Here is an 11274-nt window from a genome sequence, read left to right as displayed (position 1 = left end):
ATAACACTTTTATTACTGTTTTACCAAGTGATTCAACATGGAATTTGTTGTCTTATGTAACTTAGCAACTAACTATCGGCAATTGTTTCAATATTGTTTAATCAATTGTCTTCATCTTACACTGCTCGTATAATCTCTCCGTGCATTGAATGCTGTAAACCTGTTTCTTTACTGCATATGTAAGTATTTATTTATTTTATTTTGTGGTTAATTTTTGAATTTATCCATTCGTTATTTTTTTAAATAATATAGTACACCCTAAAAATGTTCGGCCAGAAGAAAAGAAAACGTGTGTACCTAAGTAGTAGTGACGAGGAAGAAATAGAGCTTCTTGACAACATATATTCCTCGTCTGGAGAAGAGAATTTAATTGGTCAAAGAACAAGACGCGTTTTGCGCGTATTAAGTTCAAGCTCCGAATCAGAAACTGGAGAACAAGACATTTCACAATTGCAAGAAAATAATGACAATCAATTTACATCGCCAAATCCATTTGTAAACATGTGTTGGTCGCATCAAAATTTAATTCCAAAAGTACACAACTTTGATGATACAGATTCTGGATGCAAAGCAGCCCTAGACAACACGTCAAAACCATTAGATTATTTTCAATTATTTTTCCCAGAATCGTTAGTACATGTTATTGTAAATGAAACAAATAAATACCATAATTATTCAAAACAAAAGCGTACATGGAAGCCTAGTTCGCGAATAAATTCATGGTACGATACTAATGTAGATGAGATATACTGTTTTTTAGGTACCGTATTACTAATGTCACGCGTAAAAAAACTTTCTTACTCGGAATATTGGTCGAAAGACAAATTTATGAAAACAGACATTTTTCATGATATTATGTCTCGAGACAGATTTTTGAACTTAATGCAGTGCTTACATTTTAGCAATCCCGAGGTACTAAACTGTAGAGATAAATTGTTCAAAATTCGTGAACTAAATGATAGATTTCGATTGATTTTAAAACAAAATTTCTATCCGTTTCAAAATATTTGTATAGACGAAAGTTTATTATTGTTCAAAGGTCGCTTATCATTGAAACAATTTATACCATCTAAACGCAATCGATTTGGTATAAAGTCTTTCATTGCTTGCGACTGTAAAACGGGGTATATTTTAGACATGATAGTATATTCAGGTTCGGAAACAGAAATTTCGGTGTTTCAAGAAAATTTGGGTAAATCCGGTAATATAGTAATGACTCTCATGAAAGATTATCTTGGGAAAGGTCACAACTTATATGTGGATAACTGGTACACGAGTCCACTTTTATTTAACGCATTACACTTGAACCAGACAAATAGTTGTGGTACCGTAAGAAAAAACCGCAAATATGTACCAATTATTTCAAACAAACTGCAAAAAGGAGAAATATCATTTCGATAAACTGAAACTTTATTATGTATGAAATGGCAGGATAAAAGAGAAGTGTGGATGTTAACAAGTTTACATCACGCTGATATCGTAGAAACAGGAAAGATCCATTACCTTACAAATACACCAGTAACAAAACCAACATGTGTACAGGATTACAATCGCAATATGGGTGCTGTAGATAAGACCGACATGGTAATTAGTACTGTTGAGTGTATTAGAAAAAGTTATAAATGGTACAAAAAATTTTTTTTTTCATTTATTAGATATAAGTATTTGGAACGCATATGCTTTATATAAATACGTATCATCTACTACTGATAAAACAAATATTTGAAAAATATTTACGAATTTCAAATACATACCAAGGGAAAAGAAATACCGACGATCCCTTACGTCTTATTGAAAGGCATTTTCCAAGTACGTATTTCAATCCGTCTGCGAAAAAAAGAATCAAACGCGAAAATGTGTGGTATGCACTAAACATAAAATCCGACGAGAAAGTAGATATGAATGTAAAAAATGCAATGTAGGTATATGCGTTGATCCATGCTTTCAAATATACCATACACAAATTGATTATTAAATTTTTCTAGCAGAATTTTATCTTTATTCGTTAATTATGGTTTTATTATTTTTATTATGTTAAAATTGTCAAAATATCCTGTTAAAGTTGTCATACCCTGTGTTACATTATAAATTTTCGATTTTTCCTTTATATTTAATTACCGATTATTATTGAAGGAATGTATAAAATAAGTTAAGTAAATTAAAATAGCTTAAAAAGTTACTTAATATAAATAAAAAAAATTGATATTTTTAATTTTTTTGCCATTATTATTTTTTAAACCCTAAGAATGGCATCAAATTTCCGGGTACTGTTTTGGTCACTGTCAGTTTCCACTGGTCAGTGGACAACTAGTCGCAGCGACTGACAAGCGAAAAACGCGCCGTCCATATAGATGGATTCGCCCGAGAGCGCGCCGCAGTCAAAGGGTTAATTTAACAGCAAGGCGTTTATGTAAACTTCCAGAAGAAGTATTTAAATCTTTGCCTAGCACACAATTTAATTTGATCTGTAAATGGGGCATAGATGGAAGCTCTGGACAAAGTAACTACGGACAATTAACACATTTAGAAGAAGGTGATTCTTCTGTGTTAATTGTGTCCCTAGTTCCTATACAGTTGCATGATAGTGAAGATGAAACAAATGTTATATGGCAAAACCGAGTCCCATCTTCAATGAGATTTTGCAGAGCAATAAAGTTTATTTTTGCTAAAGAAACTCTAGAACTGACTGAAGAGGAAACAAATAAAATTCATAACCAAATTGCTAATTTACAAATTTTTGTATATCAAGATAAATGTATTAATTTTAAATTAATATTGACAACGGTCGATGGCAAAGTGTGTCAAACTTTAACAAAGACAAAGTCCACTCAAAGTTGTTATATATGTCAGGCAAATCCGAAACAAATGAATGATTTGGAAAACACTAAGAATAGATTACCGAGATTAGAAACGTATAGTTTTGGTCTTTCTAGCCTACACTCGTGGATTTGTTTCTTCGAGTGTTGTTTACATGTAGCGCACAGATTAGATATAAAAAAGTGACAAGCAAGAGGCGAAAATAAAAATGAAATGAAGATAAGAAAGAAACGGATTATTGATGATCTTAAGAAAGAACTTAGGATATTAGTTGATCAGCCGAAATTCGGTTATGGGTCCACCAATACAGGAAATACAGCACGAACTTTTTTTAAAGAGTACAAAAAATCAGCGAAAATTACGGGAGTAGACGAAGAGATTATATACAGGATGTACATGATTCTTCAAACCATTTCATGTGGATATGAAGTAGACGCAGAAAAGTTTAAAGTTTATGCATTCGAAACCGTAAAAAAAGTTGTGTCTCTATATTCGTGGTTTTATATGCCTACAAGCGTTCACAAAGTGCTGATACATGGAGCAGAAATTATAAAACATGCGATTTTACCTATTGGTCAGCTTGGAGAAGAAGCACAAGAGGCAAAAAACAAGGACTTTAAATTTATAAGGGAACACAGAAGTAGGAAGGATTCTGCGGAACATACAAACATAGATTTGTTTAATTATTTTTTATTGTCTTCAGATTGTTACGCGGCATAGTATACCGCTCGCGGATCTATAATAGCAGTCTTATACTTTTAACAATCTTACGGTTTCAACTATCGAGAGCAATAAACTCACCATAAGACATCGTCCGTTTTGCCTTCTACGTACCTGGTAAAAATGGTAACAACGGTAAATTCATGAACCGATGAATTTACTACATCAATTTAGAAGCACGGTCAGTCATATTCAATAGCACATTTTCTAATTGCTAGAAACTTTCTTAAGCTGGTCGGAGTAGTATTTTGTCACGTACCAAATCAATCACCATGAAGCTTCAAAAGATCCAACAGTAAATAGATCTTCTACAGGACAAGGCCCGTAAAGTAGGAACGTTTATTTGGCATTCGCATTGTCCACAAATGCTTGCGACGAGCAGTTTACAATCTTTTACGAGGTCTTGCCATTCACTTTACTTGAATTCTAACTTCCTCTTCCGTGTCTTAAACGGACCCCATGCCGTGCATGTGTCTTGTGAGTTCTACCAACCCCGACAGGGTTCGAACCGTCTTGCGCTCTGTCCCAGGCACCACTCTATCGTTCGTACCTGGGTCACTGCCGATTCGGGTTATAAAACTCCCGAACCATCTAAGCCGCATACTCAGGTGGCACCTAGGTCACTGCCGGTTCGGGTTGTAAAACTCCCGAACCATCTAAGCCGCATACTCAGGTAGCACCGGTCACCAAGACCATCAGAGCCCTCAGTCGCTCGCATCTGGCACACAGCCTATACCTGAGCCATCAGTCGCTCCTACCTGGGAGATATCGCCAGTTCTGTGCAAACACGCACCTTAAAACTCCCATATGCACCGCAGCTGCTGGGTTTTTCGGCTAGCTTACATGGAAAATGTCCAGCGAGGAGATTTGCTAAATCGTCAGCCTATGGCCATTAGTCAAACTCCAAACGTTTGCTTTTCGTCAACACCTTCCTCGTTGGACTACCTCTCTGAGACCCAGGAGAGGGAGAATACAAAACTTGGAACGAGACACCGAAACTCGAAGTCACTTCTCGTTGATCCTGAGATTAGATCAGTTCGTCAGCATTCTCAAAGTCAGTTTACACGATTCTATCAATACGCTTCGACATAGCTTCACAGTTCAGTTTTGCCATACCTCTGAGGTATTAGTTCTCACAAACACATAAACACCAAATACATTTGTACAACATCTACGAATTAAACATATCAATAATTCAGTGTTCAAACAATTTATTCTTCTTACAAAGGTAAAAGGTTGTAAGGAAGTACGCACCTTTCGGTGGTGGAATCCGCGTTACATAACGGTATCCTCTACCGCGAACGCGTACTGAACACAGATCCAATTATATCTGAATTAGGTCTGCAGGAAAAGTGTAGTAAAAAGTTACGTCTCGATTCCGAAGCTTTGCAGATGCTAAAAGCACCAAAAATTCGATCAAATACAAACTCCAACAGTGAATAATAATCTTTTATATTATATTTGTAACACTTAATTATTATATTAATAAACAAGTAGTCAGTATTGCAAATTATGCTTTAAATACTTAACTCAAATATTTAAAAGTAATTTTTACACAAAATGTCAATTTTTTATCGCACAATAATTAATTCGCACTAGAACTGACTTCTAGACCACTGTGCGCCATCCCAAAATGGCTGATCAGCCCTAACAAACAAAAGACGAGACCGCAAAGCTGAATCATCAATTACATCAAAATTGGACATAAAAATTATAGGACCCTCAAAAACAAATTCATGATCAGATTTACATTTAACAGGATACGCAGCAGGACGACCTTCGAACAACGGTTTTAATAAACTGGGAATGTGATAACGATAATCAAACTCCTCAAACAAAATCACCTTATGAAAAGACTCATCAAACCCATCCATAAAAAATGTACCCACCCCTGGATAAAAAACAAACGGCAAATTCCTAGATCCTATCATACGCTCAACCCACGATGACTTACACATACCAGTATCATCATACAAATATAAACATTTACGCTTATGCTTAAAATTAAAAATAACATCATTCCACCAAATTGACACAACGCAAGACCAATTTGCATAACAACCAACCACAGGAAACAAAGAATAAAAAACATTAGCCAGACTTCGCTTAAAATCTGAATAATATTTCGCTAAAAAATTATAACAGAATCTATGCTGAACCACAAAAGGATCATTGTGGCGAAATTGGTTAACGCGCGAGGTCCATTTGAACACTTGATAATTAAAACTTAATTCCGAGGCTTTAACGTTTGTAACCAATTCGACATCTTCTTTTGAAATATATTTCAACCAACTTCTTCTTGACCGACACGGTTGACAATCAATACGCGTATCCGGAAACAATGCCACCAAATCTTCACGCAAATTGTCAACATACACACAACCATTAAATTCCAAAAACGCATGTAAATGAGAACTTACTCGAGTAGACGTCGTGCTCTTCCCAATACAAACACAGAACGACAACAAGTTGTCGAAACGAGAAGGCGAGCCATTGCATAATGCAGGTATGAGTTTATACATATACTATTATTCCACACTTACCGAGTGTGATGACGGTGATTCGGAAACAGGGAGCCAACGTGTCGCGGCCGAAAACTGATAAGGCTCACGTGGTATATTCGCGAAAGTCGACGATGAACGAATTCAATTCGCGGTTAGGATGCGATCGTCTATACTGATATTCTACGCTTACCGAGTGTGATGACGGTGATTCGAAAACAGGGAGCCAACGTGTCGCGGCCGAAAACTGATAAGGCTCACGTGGTATATTCGCAAATCACGACAATGATCGAATTCAACTCGCGGTTAGGTTGCGATCGTCTACAGGGTGATCCACGCAATTGTTTCAGGTCGTAACTCCGTTATAAACGCATATACGAAAAAATTTCCAAGAAGAAAGATGTTAAATTAGCAATAGTCTTAACAATAGATCATAATCTTCGCCTCCAGAATTTTTGGCAAACTTTACCGTTATATCTGTCCCTTTCAAAACTTTATATATTTTCTTTCAAATTAATCACAATACATCTACCGTCGTCGAACCTCTAGATTATTTTATTATTATATTACTGGAAATCAACGTCGCTAAATTCGCCATAAAAAGTTCGACAGAATTTTAAATTAGTCAGTAATCATAAACCGCTCGACCAAACTTAACGGTACCATTCCGGTACCAACGTCACCCTACATACCTGGAACTTGGAAAAACCAGCTACGTAGGCTTCGTACCTTCGCCCTTTCCACGCGACAATTTTCACCAACTTCCACCATGTACCCTGACAACGAATAAGGAACAGTTTCCACCTCCACTAAAATCAGGCCAATAGGAATGCTTCGCCCAAAATTTGTACTTCTTGACCAGAACATAAAAAGAGGAAACAAGTTCCCTAATCAGACATTACAGTTCAGAACACTCTCGTAGAACAACTTCATTATAGTTCAGAACACTCTCGTAGAACAACTACATTCGTCAAACAGAATCATCGAACACATTGATATATCTGACGAGCCAAACGTATAATTGTATTTAAAATTAAAATTTCTATCTTCCGAGTCACATGTGTATCAAAATTAAAGACAACATATATTTAACTCTTACAATTTGTTATTCATTTGGGAGTTAATACCATTAATATTAAGCTACCCAACTTCGCGTTAAACTAAACGTGATGAATTAACAAAAGATAAATTGCTCGAAGGGCGTTACATTCGTAGGCCCTCAGATTTTATTTAATTGCAACAGTGCATGTGCAATTAACAGTTGCACCATTTCTTTAAATGGAAGTGCATATTTTTTGTTGCACAGATCAATTGTTTTGTTCGTTCTACGTAAAAAATTATTAGCGTACCATGGCAAAAAAATTATTATTTCTCGAGATATTTTCGAAAAGTATCTCTATTAAAGAAAATGCTCAAACGCTTCTCCATTACATTCTAAACATTTCTGATAACGTTTTCTGCTGGAATGTGTAGCAATAACTACAGATACTTTAAACGCAGTTATGAAAACAATAAGAAAACGTTATTTTCACTGTTCGTACAACGCATCGGTGTGCGAGTATCGCGCGTATCGGGGTCCTGACTGTGCTGAATAGTTCGTGAATGAACTTGAGAACCTTGTAAGAAAAATTGCACCATTATTTAATACGATTGTGCCCATGACAAATTTGACGGGCAATGAAAGAGAAAATTATATTTGCGAAAAACCGTTCGACATCGACGACACAAAAGTTCGAGATCATTGCCATTTCACTGGTCGTTACCGAGGACCTGCTCATCAGGGATATAATTTAAATTATAAAAATAAACGTTTTATACCGATAGTGTTTCATAACTTATCGGGATACGATGCACATTTTGTAATAAAAGAGTTAGTAACGATTATCGAAAGTTCAACATCAGTATTGCCAATTACAAAAGAAAAATATATTTCATTTTCAACGATTGTGAAACGTTACAAAATTTCGCTTCAATTTATAGAGACATTCAAATTTTTAAGTTCAAGTTTAGATAAATTGAGTTCGTTATTTAGAGAAAGGCGATATGACGATTTTACGATCGCAATTTAATTTTTTGGATGAAATAAAATTCGATTTGCTTACACGAAAAGGCATCTTTCCATGCGATTATGTTACCGACTATATGAAACTGAACGAGACAACATTGCCGACATATGAGAAATTTTATAATCAACTAAGCGACTGTGCAGTTTCACAGCAGGATTATGACCACGCGATAAAAGTCTGGCGCAGTTTTAATATAAAAACACTTGGCGAATATAGCGATTTATATTTAAAAACAGACGTTTTATTATTGGCCGACATTTTTGAAAATTTTCGAAGCAGCTGTTTGAGAAATTACAAATTGGATCCTGCATATTACTATACTTTACCCGGTTTTACGTGGGATGCAATGCTGAAGCACACGCGTATCGAATTAGAATTATTGACAGATATCGATATGCTACTTTTCATAGAGCGCGGCATACGTGGTGGTTTAAGTCAATGTTCTAATCGATACGCAAAGGCCAATAATAAATTCCGAAGAACCATCGCGATATTTAGTTTATTTCGACGTTAATAATTTGTATGGATGGGCAATGTCGCAGTATCTACCTTACGGCGAGTTTAAGTGGTTAGACGATAATGAAATTAAAACTTTTAACATTCATGCGATATCCGAAAATTCGAACATTGGATATATTTTGGAAGTCAATTTGAAATACCCGCTAGAATTACACGATAAACATGCAGATTTACCTTTTTGCTCAATACGCGAGAAGCCTCCTAATGGCAAACATGAGAAACTACTCGCTACAGTTCAGGATAAGCAACGTTACATCATCCATTACCGCAATCTTCAACAATGCTTAAATCATGGTTTAAAAGTTTCTGTAATTCATCGCGTTTTAGAATTTAAACAATCTCCATGGCTTCGCGAATACATTAATTTAAACACGCAACTTAGAACTGTAGCTAAAAATGATTTTGAAAAGAATTTATTCAAATTAATGAATAATGCAGTCTTTGGTAAAACTATGGAGAACGTTAGAAATCATGTAGACGTTAAATTAGTTACAAAATGGGAAGGTAGATACGGGGCCGAGGCCCTGATATCAAAACCAAATTTTCATAGCAGATCAATATTTTCGGAACATTTGGTCGCAATAGAGATGCGAAAATTGGAAATTAAATTTACAAAACCCATTTATGTTGGTATGTGTATTCTGGATATATCAAAAACATGTTTGTACGAATTCGATCATGATTATGTTTGGCCGAAATTTAAACATCTTTGTAAAATATTATACACAGACACAGACAGTCTTATATACGAACTGGAATGTGACGACATATACGATGTAATGAAACGCGATATACATCGGTTTGACACGAGCGACTATACCGAGGACAATGTTTACAGTATGCCACGAGTAAATAAAAAAGTACCGGGATTAATGAAGGATGAAAATAATGGGTGTATAATGACTGAGTTTGTCGGACTTCGGTCGAAAATGTATGCTTTGCGCGTAGAGGGCAAACGGGACACGAAAAAAGTGAAGGGTGTCAAAAGTAACGTAATTAGGAAAATTATTTCCTTCGATGATTATATACGTTGCTTGTATGAACGTTTAGAAGTGCATCGTGAACAGAGATGTATTCGCTCAAAATTGCACAATGTATATTCTATATGTGAAGAAAAGAAGGTGCTTAGTCCTTACGATGATAAACGATTCATAATTCCACAATCCACAAGAACATTGCCTTGGGGACATTATAAAATAAATAATTATTCGTAAAAACATAATTTATTCTTTGCTCCACGAGTAAAATATTATTAATTTCCAAGTATCTTTATAAGCCTGTAGGGTTTCGAGCTCATGCAAACCTTGCAATTTCATGAGAGAGAGACCGGAGTTCTTACTCATCTCAGGTCTTAGAGTTTGGAGGGGGATGTTTTCTCAGTGCTTTATAAACCGACGCGCGTTCGTTTTACCATTCATTATTTTCTTATAACAATGGACGTGCCACGATTGGAGAATCTTGCCTTTATGGCCATCGCTAAACATAATCGTAAGTAGTCTTCAACAATTACCCTTAGTGTATAAATTTTATTTATTTTTAACTAGTTGTTTTTCGTCCTAACAGCCATAATCATACCGCGATTTAAATTAATGCGGTTGGAGGAGGTCGCGGCGCTGCGCGCAAAGTGCAGGGAGCGGCAAGAGCGGCGCCGCGAATATAAATCTCGTTAGGCGGCAACGTGGACTGAGGTCGATTTATTCGACCTCAGATATTTGTTTGGGGAGGAAATCGATGTAAGTTGCCAATCCGTTTTTATTTTTGATTTATTAGATGTTACTGTGTATTAATGTGTATTTTATCTGTTATAGCCGGACTGGTGGTAGCTATTCCCCCCCTGCCACTATCCTAGTTTATAGCGCATATACATATATTCCTAGTTTATACTATTAGTTTATAACACATATACAATTATATAACCGTTATTAGTGTAATTGATTCTTTACCTCACCCTTCCCCATACTTCATTAATGTAATATAATATGAAAATAAAAATTATATAATCGTTATTAATGTAATTTATTTTGCCTGACCCTTCCCAAAAATATAATCTATGAAAATAAAAATTATATAATCGTTATTAATGTAATTTATTTTGCCTGACCCTTCCCAAAAATATAATCTATAAGGACATGTCCTGATTGACTCGTCAACGCCCAGCCCAAACCCCCGAACCTAGAAATATGACGCAAATCTGGATTCAAATTCTCGAAGATTTTATTTATGAGAGCGGGCGAAGCTGCGAATACATGAAGGCTTTGTATTTACTAACTCGCACGTGTTCGCTGATCATGTGTTTTCTAAGTATCTTTATACGTATGCAGGGTTTCAAGTTCTTGCAAACCTTTTAATTTCATGTCGATTCCGAGTTGTTACAAACATGTAATATATCTGGCAGATTATTCTCAGAATGTGTCGGCTGTTTTCATTGTTAGAAATGGAGGGAGATGATTCCTCTTTGCTTTATAAACGCATCAACGCGACGTTTTCGTTATTTACCATGGAGAAGTTAACCAATTTACAAATCCTTGCATTAGAGGCATTCATCGCCTCTCAGCGTAAGTAGTTTTTCGATAATTACTTTTAGTGCGTAGATTTTATTTGTTTTTAATTCGTTTTTTTGTTAACAGCCGCTGCCCTGCGATCAATGGGCT

The 11274-nt window shown here is 35.7% G+C and overlaps 1 pseudogene; it reads left to right on the top strand.

Moving 5' to 3' along the window:
* Positions 1-264: 264 nt before the first annotated feature.
* On the top strand, positions 265-1975 carry LOC114881984 (annotated as a pseudogene).
* The last annotated feature ends 9299 nt before the right edge of the window (positions 1976-11274 follow it).

Source organism: Osmia bicornis, unplaced genomic scaffold, assembly GCF_907164935.1.
Source record: "Osmia bicornis bicornis unplaced genomic scaffold, iOsmBic2.1, whole genome shotgun sequence".
Classification (NCBI taxonomy): Eukaryota; Metazoa; Arthropoda; class Insecta; order Hymenoptera; family Megachilidae; genus Osmia; species Osmia bicornis.
The sequence above is the reverse complement of the archived record's forward strand: the minus strand, read 5'-3'. Positions and strand labels throughout refer to the sequence as shown.